Here is a 14429-nt window from a genome sequence, read left to right as displayed (position 1 = left end):
TTTGTGTGTCAATATACTATAAAAGATACCATTCAAAGGGGTAGGAGGAAGAGATGTAACTTTTACAGAAAATTAGAGTAATGTTGGCTGCCTTTTACTAAATTTTTTTATAAATTTTTCATAACGATTGCCTTTTACCATTTTGCAATTGTGGTATGATTGCTTATATGATAACTCATCATATATGAGTCTACTGCATAAATATGAGTGACTTGGATTAATCTAGTGTGTTTACATAGCATATACACAGTTGAAATCTAGCATGCAAGTCTAAAAAGAAATACTGTCAAGTATTTCTTAAAAGTAAAATACTCTGTCATGATGAAATTATTTGATTTAACATCACATTATTTTGTGATGTGGTTTAAACTTTTTGGAAAGATGTATCATTTGTAGAAAAATCTTGATTTAGGTTAAATATAGGTTTTTAAAACTACAGATGTTGTCTTTTTATATTTTTATGAAAAAGCAGTAGAAAATTACTTTTGAAGGAAACGAACTTCTATTTAAAAGTTTAAATATATGTATGTTGTCAGTTTAAAGATCTGTTATTACCTGTTTTACAGAATCATCTGCTTTCAGTGATTATAAATACTCTCAAAACATCATTTTAAGGCTCTATACAGAATGTGTCAGTTGACAGGCAGATTTGATGAACTACTAATGAAATGCAGTTTACAATGTTTGTAATCTCTGTAAGGGCAATTTTAGCAGTGAAAAAACTTGGAAGGGAAACGTGTACATAGATTATATCACTTGCAATTAAATAAAACTCAGTTTGTGCTGATGAGCTTAAGCTTCTTTAATGTCTCTGTTATTTTTCTTAATGCCATTTCTTATCCATTTAGATAGTAAGAACATTTAAATTCTAATTATTTTTACTATTACAACTATTCAAAGGCATACCTGGAAAAGTATAGAGGTCAGGATCCTTACTCCAGTCACACAGTTTACTCAAAAAAGGAGACTCAATGGCACAGTGGAGAGTAACTTCCAAAGAATTTACTCTATCCTGCCTAAAAGCAGAGCTCTGGAAGTTGAATCCTCGGAAAACGTAATAAATGTATTATTTCTCAGAACCATATCAAAAGGAGTCATAATCAGATCATAGGTTTTTACTCCTCAAACGTTTGTTGTATGACTGTACAATGTAGTAAATTTGTCTTGACATTAGGCCACAAGTTAGCACTGGAAGTGGAAAAAAAGTACAGAGAAGGTGTACTTCATAGTTATGGTTTTATTTATTTTTTTAACTTGCTAATTTGAACTAACCATAGGTTTACAGAAAATCTATAAAATTACAATTTCCTTGTATACCTCACCTAGGTTCCCCTAATGTTAGCATCTTACATAACCACAGTACAATGATCAGAACCAAGAAATTAATATTTGATAAAATAACTGTTAGTTAAACCAAAAACTTTACTCACATTTCACCAGTTTTCCCAGTTGTGTACTATTTCTGTTCCATTATATTATCCAAAAATGCATTTAGTTACTTCTAAATCTACTACTGTCTCTAAGTTCCTTTGTCGTTCCTTATCTTTCATGCCCTTGTCACTTTTGAAGAGTATTGATCAGTTATTTTGTCTAATGTCCCTCAATTTGGATTTGTCAGATGTTTTCTCATGGCTGAACTGATGTTATGCTTTTTGAAATAATATCACAGAAATGAAAAATTCCCAATGTTGATAGTCATTTATTATTGGTGATACTGACCTTGATCGCTAGGTTAAGGTGGTTTCATCAGATTTTGCCATTACAAAGACTGTCTTTCCATTTTTAATTGATAGATATCTTGGAGGAGATACTTTGAGACTGCAAATTGTCCTCACAGTCACCCACTACTTTTAGTGTAGATAACAATAGTTATTACTGTGATGTTTGACAAATAGTAATTTTCCACTTTCATCTTTACTTCTACACTAATTGGAATTATACTATAAGGAAGAGCTGTTTCTTCTCTCCCATTCATTTAATCGATGGTACTGTGGACTCGTGAATGTTTCTTCTGTGGGTTAAAATTCAATAATAGCATTGGTTTTTGGCTCAGATTATTCCACCTTTGACTATTAGAAGCATTCCTTCAGGTTGGCTCCTTTGTTGTTGTTGTTTTTTTAATCCTCATCTTTTTGTAAGTAAGTAGTAAGTACTCCCTTACTTTTTGAAATCACAAGATGTTCTGCGTTCCATCTTGTGATCTCCTTGCCCTGTCTTTGAACCAACCACTTCTCAAAGAGACCTAGCCTGATTTTTAATTGGAGAATGATGTTTAGAATCCATGATCTGGGTGCTGTCTTTGTAGATTTTTTATGCATTTTGAATAATAGTGCTCTAAGGTAGTTAAGACATGAAGACCTGCCATTAGTAGGAAGAAATTAGGTTTCATCACCTTCAACATTTCTCAGCCTAGCTTTCCTTAATTTCACAGTACTCTTCAAGCAGCAAAGTTCTTTGGCAACAAATGGAAGAGACAATGTCTTTAATTAAAAATTGTCATTACATCCTCCCTTCCCCTTTACAGTATATCTAAATTGATAATAGGCCAAATATATATTCAGACCTTGGATTATGGTGCCTTAATTGAAAGGGGTCGCATGGTGTCTGTCCGTGGGGTCACAGAGTCAGACATGGCTTAGTGACTAAACAATGACAACAAATTGAAAGAAGTTGGCCCAAAGGAATATTTCAAATTGTATTTTTGTATGCTGTCCTTCAGGTTTTTACATCTTGGTAAAACTATGCCATAAAAAGGTGTAGGTGTGGTGGTGATGGTGGTGATGGTGTGTGTGTGTGAGAGAGAGAAAGAAAAAGATAGTATGAAAGAGGAAGAGAGAAAGGAAAGCCAGGATGACACCTCGGCAGCAGACATTCCTCAGATGCATTTTAGGAGAGGGTACGGATGGAAGCTGAGGACCTGGAAACTGCCAATGTCCTTGGAAAGTCTTTTGTATCCTCCCAAGGATACTTGTGCATGCTTTTCAAGGTTATCAGTAATAACCACAAACATCAGTATAACTCCTATTTGGAAGGTGCTATACTACAATATATAAAAACACTTCAACAGTGATTTCCTTAGAGTTCACTATCAGCTGGGGAGACACACACAAAAACACTACGAACAAAGGAAAAAAGGCTTTCATTAAAGTATAGCAAACTGAAACCATATTTATTACCATTCCTCCTGACACCTAATAAAATGGTAGAAAAGAAACAGACACAGTGCTCGCTTTGGCAGCACATATACTAAAATTGGAACGATACAGGGAAGATTAGCATGGCCCCTGCGCAAGGATGACACGCAAATTCGTGAAGCATTCCATATTAAAAAAAAAAGACACAAAAGTATAAACCCATAAGGCAAAGAGAAAAGAAAAGAAGATGAAATATGAGAAACTGCAATTCTTTTGGAAGCTGGAAAAATTGATGGAATCGTGGATGCCTACTTAAACAACCAAATCATTTTAAGGGCCCAATCGTAACCCTACGGTGAAGGAAAGTCAATAGGAAGCAAGTGAATTTATGCCATGGAACTCTGCAAAGGCTCCAAACTCGATGACAGCATGCACTCATCAGCCAAGGTCAGGGAGGGCTCAAGGACAGAAAGAGTGATGGTAAGTTTATGTAAGAAGCTACGCCCCTGTGTACTCCTCTCCCATTTGTGCTGTCTTAGAGGGTTTATGATTTTTTTTTTTCATTACTTGAATGTGACATTTTGCGAGTAGTAGTAAACACCTGTGTTCAACCCTCTATGATTATGAGTATTATGTTAATTTAAAATTAAGTAAGACACAGTACAAGTTGCCATGTGCTACAAGCTACTTCAGTTCAGTTCAGTCGCTCAGTCGTGTCCGACTCTCTGCGACCTCATGAATTGCAGTACGCCAGGCCTCTCTGTCCATCACCAACTCCCAGATTCTACCCAAACCCATGTTCATTGAGTCGGTGATGCCATCCAACCATCTCATCCTCTGTCGTCCCCTTCTCCTCCCGCCCCCAATCCTACCCAGCATTAGGGTCTTTTCCAATGAGTCAACCCTTCGCATGAGGTGGCCAAAGTATTGGAGCTTCAGCTTCAACATCAGACCTTCCAATGAACACCCAGAATTGATCTCTTTTAGGATGGATTGATTGGATCTCCTTGCAGTCCAAGAAACTCTCAAGAGTCTTCTCCAACACCACATTTCAAAAGCATCAATTCTGCGGCGCTCAGCTTTCTTCACCGTCCAACTCTCACATCCATACATGACCACTGGAAAAACCATAGTCTTGACTAGATGGACTTTTGTTGGCAAAGTAATGTCTCTGCTTTTAAACATGCTATCTAGGTTGGCCATAACCTTCCTTCCAAGTAGTAAGCATCTTTTAATTTCATGGCTGCAGTCACCATCAGCAGTGATTCTGGAGCCCAAAAAAGTAAAGTCTGACACTGTTTCCACTGTTTCCCCATCTATTTCCCATGGAGTGATGGGACCAGATGCCATGATCTTAGTTTTCTGAACGTTGAGCTTTAAGCCAACTTTTTCACTCTCCTCCTTCACCTTCATCAAGAGGCTCTTTAGTTCTTCTTCACTTTCTGCCCTAAGGGTGGTGTCATCCGCATATCTGAGGTTATTGATATTTCTCCCGGCAATCTTGATTCCAGCTTGTGTTTCCTCCAGCCCAGCGTTTCTCATGATGTACTCTGCATATAAGTTAAATAAGCAGGGTGACAATATACAGCCTTGACGTACTCCTTTTCCTATTTGGAACCAGTCTGTTGTTCCATGTCCAGTTCTGACTGTTGCTTCCTGACCTGCATACAGGTTTCTCAAGAGACAGGTCAGATGGTCTGGTATTCCCATCTCTTGAAGAATTTTCCACAGTTAATTGTGATCCACACAGTCCAAGGCTTTGGCATAGTCAATAAAGCAGAAATAGATGTTTTTCTGGAACTCTCTTGCTTTTTCGATGATCCAGCGGATATTGGCAATTTGATCTCTGGTTCCTCTGCCTTTTCTAAAACCAGCTTGAACATCTGGAAGTTCACGGTTCACATATTGCTGAAGCCTGGCTTGGAGAATTTTGAGCATTACTTTTCTAGCATGTGAGATGAGTGCAATTGTGCGGTAGTTTGAGCATTCTTTGGCATTGCCTTTCTTTGGGATTGGAACGAAGACTGACCTCTTCCAGTCCTGTGGCCACTGCTGAGTTTTCCAAATTTGCTGGCATATCGAGTGCAGCACTTTCACAGCATCACCTTTGAGGATTTGAAATAGCTCAACTGGAATTCCATCACCTCCACTAGCTTTGTTCCTAGTGGTGCTACCTAAGGCCCACTTGACTTCACATTCCAAGATGTCTGGCTCTAGGTGAGTGATCACACCATCGTGATTATCTGGGTCGTGAAGATCTTTTTTGTACAGTTCTTCTGTGTATTCTTGCCACCTCTTCTTAATATCTTCTGCTTCTGTTAGGTCCATACCATTTCTGTCCTTTATCGAGCCTATCTTTGCGTGAAATGTTCCCTTGGTATCTCTAATTTTCTTGAAGAGGTCTCTAGTCTTTCCCAATCTGTTGTTTTCCTCTATTTGTTTGCACTGATCGCTGAGGAAGGCTTTCTTATCTCTCCTTGCTATTCTTTGGAACTCTGCATTCAGATGAGAATATCTTTCCTTTTCTCCTTTGCTTTTCGCTTCTCTTCTCTTCCCAGCTATCTGTAAGGCCTCCTCAGACAGCCATTTTGCTTTTTTGCATTTCTTTTCCATGGGGATTTTCTTGATCCCTGTCTCCTGTACAATGTCATGAACCTCTGTCCATAGTTCATCAGGCATTCTGTCTATCAGGTCTAGTCCCTTAAATCTATTTTTCACTTCCACTGTATACTCATAAGGGATTTGATCTAGGTCATACCTGAATGGTCTAGTGGTTTTCCCTACTTTCTTCAATTTAAGTCTGAATTTGGCAATAAGCAGTTCATGATCTGAGCCACAGTCTGCTCCCGGTCTTGTTTTTGCTGACTGTATAGAGCTTCTCCATCTTTGGCTGCAAAGAATATAATCAATCTGATTTCGGTGTTGACCATCTGGTGACGTCCACGTGTAGAGTCTTCTCTTGTGTTGTTGGAATAGGGTGTTTGCTATTACCTGTGCGTTCTCGTGGCAAAACTCTATTAGCCTTTGCCCTGCTTCATTCTGTACTCCAAGGCCAAACCTGCCTGTTACACCAGGTGTTTCTTGACTTCCTACTTTTGCATTCCAGTCCCCTATAATGAAAAGGACATCTTTTTTGGGTGTTAGTTCTAAAAGGTCTTGTAGGTCTTCATAGAATCGTTCAACTTCAGCTTCTTCGGCGTTACTGGTCGGGGCATAGACTTGGATTACCGTGATATTGAACGGTTTGCCTTGGAAGCGAACAGAGATCATTCTGTTCTCGGCGGCCGAGAGGGCCTAGGCCAGGCCGGGCCGGGGCCCGGGGGCCGGGGGCGGCGGCCGACAGGGGTTAGGGCGGGCCGGGGCCGGCAACCGAGAGGGGCTAGGCCGGGCCGGGGGCCGGGGGCCGGGGGCCGGGAGCCGGGGGCGGCGGCCGAGAGGGCCTAGGCCGGGCCGGGGGCCGGGGGCCGGGGGCGGCAACCGAGAGGAGCTAGGCGGGGCCGGGGGCCGGGAGCCGGGGGCGGCAACCGAGAGGGGCTAGGCCGGGGGCCGGGGGCCGGGGGCGGCGGCCGACAGGGGCTAGGCCGGGCCGGGGCCTGGGGGCTGGGGGCAGCGGCCGAGAGGGCCTAGGCCGGGCCGGGGGCCGGGGGCGGCGGCCAACAGGGCCTAGGCCTGGCCGGCGGCTAGGAGCCGGGGGCGGCGGCCGAGAGGGCCTAGGCCGGGCCGGGGGCCGGGGGCGGCGGCCGACAGGGGTTAGGGCGGGCCGGGGCCCGGGAGCTGGGGGCGGCGACCGAGAGGGCCTAGGCCGGGCCGGGGGCCAGGGGCGGCGGCCGACAGGGGCTAGCCCGGGCCGGGGGCCGGGGGCAGAGGCTGACAGGGCCTAGGCCGGGCCGGGGGCTGGGGGCTGGGGGCTGAGGGCCGGGGGCGGCAGTCGAGAGGGGCTAGGCCAGGCCGGGGGCTGGGGCCGGCGGCAGCGGTGGCGGCGGCAAGAGGAATTACCCAAGGCCCAAGGTAAGAGAAACCCAAGTAAGACGGTAAGTGTTACGAGAGGGCATCAGAGGGCAGACACACTAAAACTAAAACAACAGAAAACTAGCTAATCTGATCACACGGACCACAGCCTTGTCTATCTCAATGAAACTAAGCCATGCCGTGTGGGGCCACCCAAGAGGGATGGGTCATGGTGGAGAGGTCTGACAGATTGTGGTCCACTGGAGAAGGGCATGGCAAACCACTTCAGTATTCTTGCCTTGAGAACCCCATGAACAGTATGAAAAGGCAAAAAGGATAGGACACTGAAAGATGAACTCCCCAGGTCAGTAGGTGCCCAATATGCTAATGGAGATCAGTGGAGAAATAACTCCAGAAAGAATGATGGGATGGAGCCAAAGCAAAAACGATACCCAACTGTGGATGTGATTGGTGATAGACGCAAAGTCCGATGCTGTAAAGAGCAATATTGCATAGGAACCTGGAATGTTAGGTCCATGAATCAAGGCAAACTGGAAGTGGTCAAACAGGAGATGGCAAGAGTGAACGTCGACATTCTAGGAATCAGCGAACTAAGATGGACTGGAATGGGTGAATTTAACTCAGATGACCATTGTATCTACTACTGTGGGCAAGAATCCCTTAGAAGAAATGGAGTAGCCATCATGGTCAACAGAAGAGTCCGAAATGCAGTACTTGGATGCAATCTCAAAAACGACAAGCTATTTAGGTTATAGATAATAAATACTATGAGGCCACATTGATAAATCCCTAGCACTGGATCTTACTCTCCCCAAAATTCTGGACAAAATCAAGAATGAAAAACCAGCAACTATTGGGTAATATTTTTACACGAACATTTTGGTATACATTTGATAAAACAATTCCCTTCCTTAAGAAGTCCTGAGGGCATTCTGAGATTATTTCTGTACTAGGCAAATCCATAGGGTCACTAAACAAGTAAGCCAATGTAACTAGATACTTGTACAAAGAAAATCATCCCTAACTAGTTAGCTGCCCTGAAAAGAATCAGTGAGTATGTGGACAAAGGAGAAAACACTCATTTATGCAAGATTTAACAGCCAGTATTAAGTATCTGTCTTTGTCCTCTGAGGATTAATAGGCTATTAATAAACACTTATAGACATGTGTTAAGTAGTACAAGCTTAAGTCACTAGAGAGCTTAGAGTCTTAACCACAGGGAGAGTTTGGTAAAGCCTTCCAAGGGAGATGTACATGGCTGAGAAAGAGTTGTTGAACCCATGTAAACATATATATAGATGTGTAATTAATATTCAGATATATAAAAGTTATTAAATTAATTGATCAGCTTGTAACAACATATAAATGTTCAAGAAAATTGTTTTTTCACATTTTAGATTTATTGCTTTAATTTACATTTAGATTTATTGTTTTAGTATCTTTAGCATAAAGATAAAAAAATGAAATATTTCAATTTTTTCAGAAGAGAAATGAGGGTCACTCTTGGTGACGTTGGTCCCCAGAGCTTTGACACAGTGACTCATCCCCATCACTCTTTGCAAGGCCGGAGGGAACACATCTCCTTACAGCAGATCATATGTTGTGTGATTTTTGTGCAAGCCTAACACAATTAGACTAACTTAACACATTAAAGATGGGAGTGGAAAGGAGGTGACAAATATGAGAGATACTGAGAAGGTAGAAATGACAGAACTCAGTGATCACTTGATTTTGTGGTGAAAGAGGTGAACCCAGGAAGGTTTCAAGATCTGTTGTTTGGATGATTGGTAATAAAAGTATTCATTTCAGTATAATTATAACAATAGTAGCAACCACTACCTTGGCAAATATAAATTGACCCTAGAAATTAGAGAAAGGTAAAATAATTTTTAACACAATGGAATACTACAGTTTTTGAAAATTTTCAGATACCACTTGGGGTGTCTGAAAATTTGTCTGTAGAGTTTGATAGTGACGAAATTGCTAATAGTTATCATATTTGGGTGCCAAGATTGTAATTTACACTTTTTATTTCCCTACTTTCTAATTTTCTTTTTTCTTTGCTTTCTTTCATCCTTTTTTCTTTTGGCTACAGGGCTTGCAGATTCCTGACCAGGGATTAAATCCCAGCTATAGCAGTGAAAGTGCCGAGTCCTAACCACTGGACTGCCAGGAAATTCCTGCCAATATTTTCCTTTTAGAACTTTATGAGGTGCCATTGACCTACAATGATCTTCACGTATTTAAAGTATATAATTTGATGGATTTTGACATCTATATACACCCATGAAGTCATAACCACAAGCAAGATAATTAAACCTTGCCCCACAAAGCTTCCGTGTGCCCTTTCATAATCCTTCCCACCCATTCCTCTTTGCTTACCCTATCTGCCATTAGTCCCCAGGAAACTACAAATATAGCTTACTTAACTATAGAATAGTTTGCATTTTTTGAATGTATATAAATAGAATTATATAGTATATACTTTCTTGGTCTGCCTTCTTTCCACATAATTATTTTGGGACTCATTCTTGTTTTTTCTTTTTTTAAGATTTTTTTTATGTGGACCATTTTAAAGTCTTTATTGAATTTATTACAATAGTCTTTCTGTTTTATATTTTTGTTTTTTGGCCATGAGGTATGTGGGATCTTAGCTCCCTGACCAGGTATGGAACCAGCACCTGCTGCATGGGAAGGCAAAGTCTTAACTGCTGGACTGCCAGAGAAGTCCCTCATTCTTGTTGTCATGTTTATCAACAGTTTATTCCTTTTTACTAATAGTAGTATTCTACTGTATGGATATACCAAATTTGTTTATCCACTCATGTATTGATGGATATTTAGACTATTCCCAGTTTTTGGCTACTACAAATAAAGCTGCTATGAACATTCACATATAGGTCTTTGTGTGGATATGTGCTTTCATTTATCTTGAGGAGAGTCCTAGAGGAAATAATCAAATATACTATGAACCCTCTAAACCAGCAAAATAACAAAACAAATCACTAGCTAATAACACAACAAGGGAAATAAATGGAATTTTTTTAAAAAAGTAAAAGAGAAAAAAAAAAAACAAAATGGGACAAATAGACAATAAATATCAACATGACAGATTTAAACCAAATCATGTCTGTAATCTCATTGTTCAGTCACTAAGTTGTGTGTGACTCTTTTTGACCCCATGGACTACAGCCTGCCAGGCTTCCCTGTCCTTCATTATCTCCCTGAGTTTGCTCAAACTCATGTCCACTGAGTCGGTGATGCCATCCAGCCATCTCATTCTCTGCCATCCCTTTCTCCTCCTGTCTTCAATCTTTCCCAGCATCAGGCTCTAAGTCGTTTCTTTGCATCAGGTGGCCAAAGTATTGGAGATTCAGCTTCAGCATCAGTCCTTCCAAGGAATATTCAGGACTGATTTCCTTTAGGATTGACCGGTTTAATCTTGCAGTCTAAGGGACTCTCAAGAGTCTTCTCCAATACCACAGTTTAAAAGCATCAATTCTTCAGCACCCAGCCTTCTTTATGATCCAACTCTCGCATCCATACATGACTACTGGAAAACCAGAGCTTTGACTATAAAGACTTTTGTCAGCAAAGGGATGTTTCTGCTTTTTAATAGGCTATCTAGGTTTCTCATAGCTTTTCTTCCAAGGAGCAAATATCTTTTAATTTCATGATTACAGTCATCTTCCACAGTGATTTTGGAGCTCAAGAAAATAAAATCTGTCACTTTTTCCACATTATACATAATCTCATTACATATAATCTATTTTTTGACGTATATGCACTGCTTTATTTATTTATTTATATTTGGCTACACTGGGTGTTTCTCTAATTTTGGTGCACGGGCTTCCCATTGCATTGGCTTCTCTCGTTGTGGAGCACAGGCTCTAGGACCACAGGTTTCAGTAGCTGGGACTTGCTGGCTCTAGGGTGTGGGCTTCGATAGTTGTAGTACACAAGCTCAGTTGCTCCACAGCGCTGGGAGCACATGGAATGCTCCCAGACCAGGAACTGAACTTGTGTCCCCTTCATTGACAGGTGGAAACCTAACCTCTGCACCACCAGGGAAGCCCTATACATAAAAAATCAAAAAGCTTCAATTAAAAGTTAAGGATTATTGGATTGGATAAAAGAGTAAGAAGTACTGCCAACCAGAAATGTACCTTAAATAAAATAGGCACACAGGTATACTAACACTAATAAAAAGAAAACTAGAGAGGCTATATTAATATCAGACCAGTAGATTTCAGAAAAAAGAATATTATGAGGATCAAAGAAAGCTCTTGAGTATGATAATGTAGTCAATTCATCAGGAGGATATAATGATCCTAAACATTTATACATAATAGAAGATTTTGAAAATAAGTGAAGTAAAACTGATGGAAATAATAAAATGAGAAATAAATCCACAACTATAGTCAGAGAGTTCAATACCCATACTTGTTAACTGGCACAACAAGTAGACAGAAAATAAGTAAGGGTATAGAAGACTTGAACAACATAACCAACAAATTTGACAAAATAACCACTTACAGAACAATTTACCCAACAATAGCAGAATATACATTCTTTTGAAAGTGCATCAAGAATATTTACCTAAGTAGCCCATATTCCAGATTGTAAAACAAATCTTAATAAAGGTAATAGAATTTAAGTCAACTGATAGAAAAATTCATGATATAAGAGCTTTAATTTTTTAATTCATTTTTATTGGAGTATAGTTGATTTACAAGGTAGTATTAATTTCTGCTGTACTGCAAAATGAATTAGAGCTGTGAGTTTTATTCAGGGTCTTACTGAGGACTATAGCCCAGCGGATAGTCACTCAATGAAAGTGAAAGCCGCTCAGTCGTGTCCAACTCTTTGTGACCCTATGGATCATATAGTCCATGGAATTCTCCAGGCCAGAATACTGGAGTGGGTAGCCTTTCCCTTCACCAGGGGCTATTCCCAACCCAAGGATCAAACCCAGATCTCCCACATTGCAGGCAGATTCTTTACCAACTGAGCTACCAGGCAAGCCCAGGGAAGTCATTCAGTAGTTCTGAGTAAACTGCTCCCAAGAGGTGGGAGAGAATCCAGTTTATATGTGACAGTTTTGGCAATCAGGTATATATCTTGGTAAAAGATTTCTAGAGCTTCCCTGGTGGCTCAGTGGTAAAGAATCCACCTGCCAATGCAGGAGATGTGGATTCAATTCTTGGATTGGGAAGATCTCCTGGAGAAGGAAATGGCAACCTAGCCCAGTATTCTTGCCTGGAAAATCCTGTGGAGAGTGGAGCCTGGTGGGCTACAGTCCATGGAGCCACAAAAAAGTTGGACATGACTTAGCAACTAAAGAACAACAACAGAAGATTACTGCTCAGTTCAGTTCAGTTGCTCAGTTGTGTCCGACTGTGACTCCATGGACAGCAGCATGCCAGGTTTCCCTGTCTATCAGCAACTTCTGGAGCTTACTGTCCCTTGAGTCGCTGATGCCATCCAACCATCTCATCCTCTGTCCTCCTCTTCTCCTCCCATCTTCAGTCTTTCCCAGCATCAGGGTCTTTTCCAATGAGTCAGTTCTTCACATCAGGTGGCCAAAGTATTGGAGTTTCAGCTTCAGCATCAGTCCTTCCAATGACTATTCAGGACTGATTACCTTTAGGATGGACTGACTGGATCTCCTTGCCCTCCAAGGGACTTGCAAGAGTCCACAGACTTAACTCTTTAACCACAGTTTAAAAACATCAATACTTCGGTGCTCAGACTTCTTTATGGTCCAAATCTCTCATCCATACATGACTACTGGAAAAATCATAGCTTTGACTAGATGGACTGTTGTTGGCAAAGCAATGTCTCTGCTTTTTAATATGTTGTCTAGGTTGGTCATAGCTTTTCTTCCAAGGAGCAAGCGTCTTTTAATTTCATGGCTGCAATCACCATCTGCAGTGATTTTGGAGCCCAATAAAATAAAGTCTCTCACTGTTTCCATTGTCTCCCCATCTATTTGCCATGAAGTGATGGGACTGGATGCCATGATCTTAGTTTTCTGAATGTTGAGTTTTAAGCCAAATTTTTCACTCTCCTCTGAAAGAGGAGAGGCTTTCATCAAGAGGCTCTTTAGTTCCTCACTTTCTGCCATAAGGGTGGTATAATCTGCATATCTGAGGTTATTGATATTTCTCCCAGCAATCTTGATTCCACCTTGTGCTTCATCCAGCCTGGCATTTCAAATGATGTACTCTGCATATACATCAGGTATTCCCTGTAGCTCAAATGGTAAAAAGTTTGCCTGCAATGCAGGAGACCTGTGTTCAGTCTGTGGGTTGGGAAGATCCTCTGGAGAAGGGAATGGTAATCCACTCTAGTATTCTTGCCTGGAGAATCCCATGGACAGAGGAGATTGGCAGGCTACAGTCCGTGGGGTCGCAAAGAGTTGGACATGACTGAGCAACTAACACTATTACTACTACTTTGCATATAAGTTAAATAAGCAGGCTGACAGTATACAGCCTTGACATATTCCTTTCCCGATCTGGAGCCAGTCTGTTGTTCCATGTCCAGTTGTAACTGTTGCTTCTTGACCTGGATACAGATTTCTCAGGAGGCAGGTCAGATGGTCTGGTATTCCCATTTCTTTCAGAATTTTCCACAGTTTGTTGTGATCCACATAGTCAAAGGCTTTGGCGTAGTCAATAAAGCAGAAATAGATGCTTTTCTGGAACTCTTTTGCATTTTCAATGATCCAGCAGATGTTGGCAATTTGATCTTTGGCTTCTCTGCCTTTTCTAAATCCAGCTTGAATATCTGGAAGTTCACAGTTCACATACTGTTGAAGCCTGGCTTGGAGAATTTTGAGCATTACTTTGCTAGCATGTGAGATGAGTGCAAGTGTGCAGTAGTTTGAACACTCTTTGGCATCGCCTTTGTTTGGGATTGGAATGAAAACTGACCTTTTCCAGTCCTGTGGCCACTGCTGAGTTTTCCAAATTTGCTGGCATATTGAGTGCAACACTTTCACAACATCATCTTTTAGGATTTGAAATAGCTCAACTGGAATTCCATCACCTCCACTAGCTTTGTTCCTAGTGGTGCTACCTAAGGCCCACTTGACTTCTCATTCCAGGCTGTCTGGCTCTAGGTGAGTGATCACACCATCGTGGTTATCTGGGTCATGAAGATCTTTTTTGTATAGTTCTTATGTGTATTCTTGCCACCTCTTCTTAATATCTTCTGCTTCTGTTAGGTCCATACCATTTCTGTCCTTTATTGAGCCCATCTCTGCATGAAATGTTCCCTTGGTATCTCTAACTTTCTTGAAGAGATCTCTAGTCTTTCCCA

General features: G+C 41.1%; 1 non-coding gene across 1 annotated transcript; it reads left to right on the top strand.

Moving 5' to 3' along the window:
* Positions 1 to 3222: 3222 nt before the first annotated feature.
* Positions 3223 to 3329, top strand: LOC145511749 (U6 spliceosomal RNA). Its single transcript, XR_014058130.1, has one exon. It is a non-coding gene; the product is annotated as a U6 spliceosomal RNA (small nuclear RNA).
* Positions 3330 to 14429: the final 11100 nt, after the last annotated feature.

This window comes from Giraffa tippelskirchi, chromosome 6 (genome assembly GCF_054371585.1).
Source record: "Giraffa tippelskirchi isolate mGirTip1 chromosome 6, T2T-mGirTip1v1.2.pri, whole genome shotgun sequence".
In the NCBI taxonomy this organism is placed as follows: Eukaryota; Metazoa; Chordata; class Mammalia; order Artiodactyla; family Giraffidae; genus Giraffa; species Giraffa tippelskirchi.
This window is presented reverse-complemented; position numbering and strand designations above follow the sequence as displayed.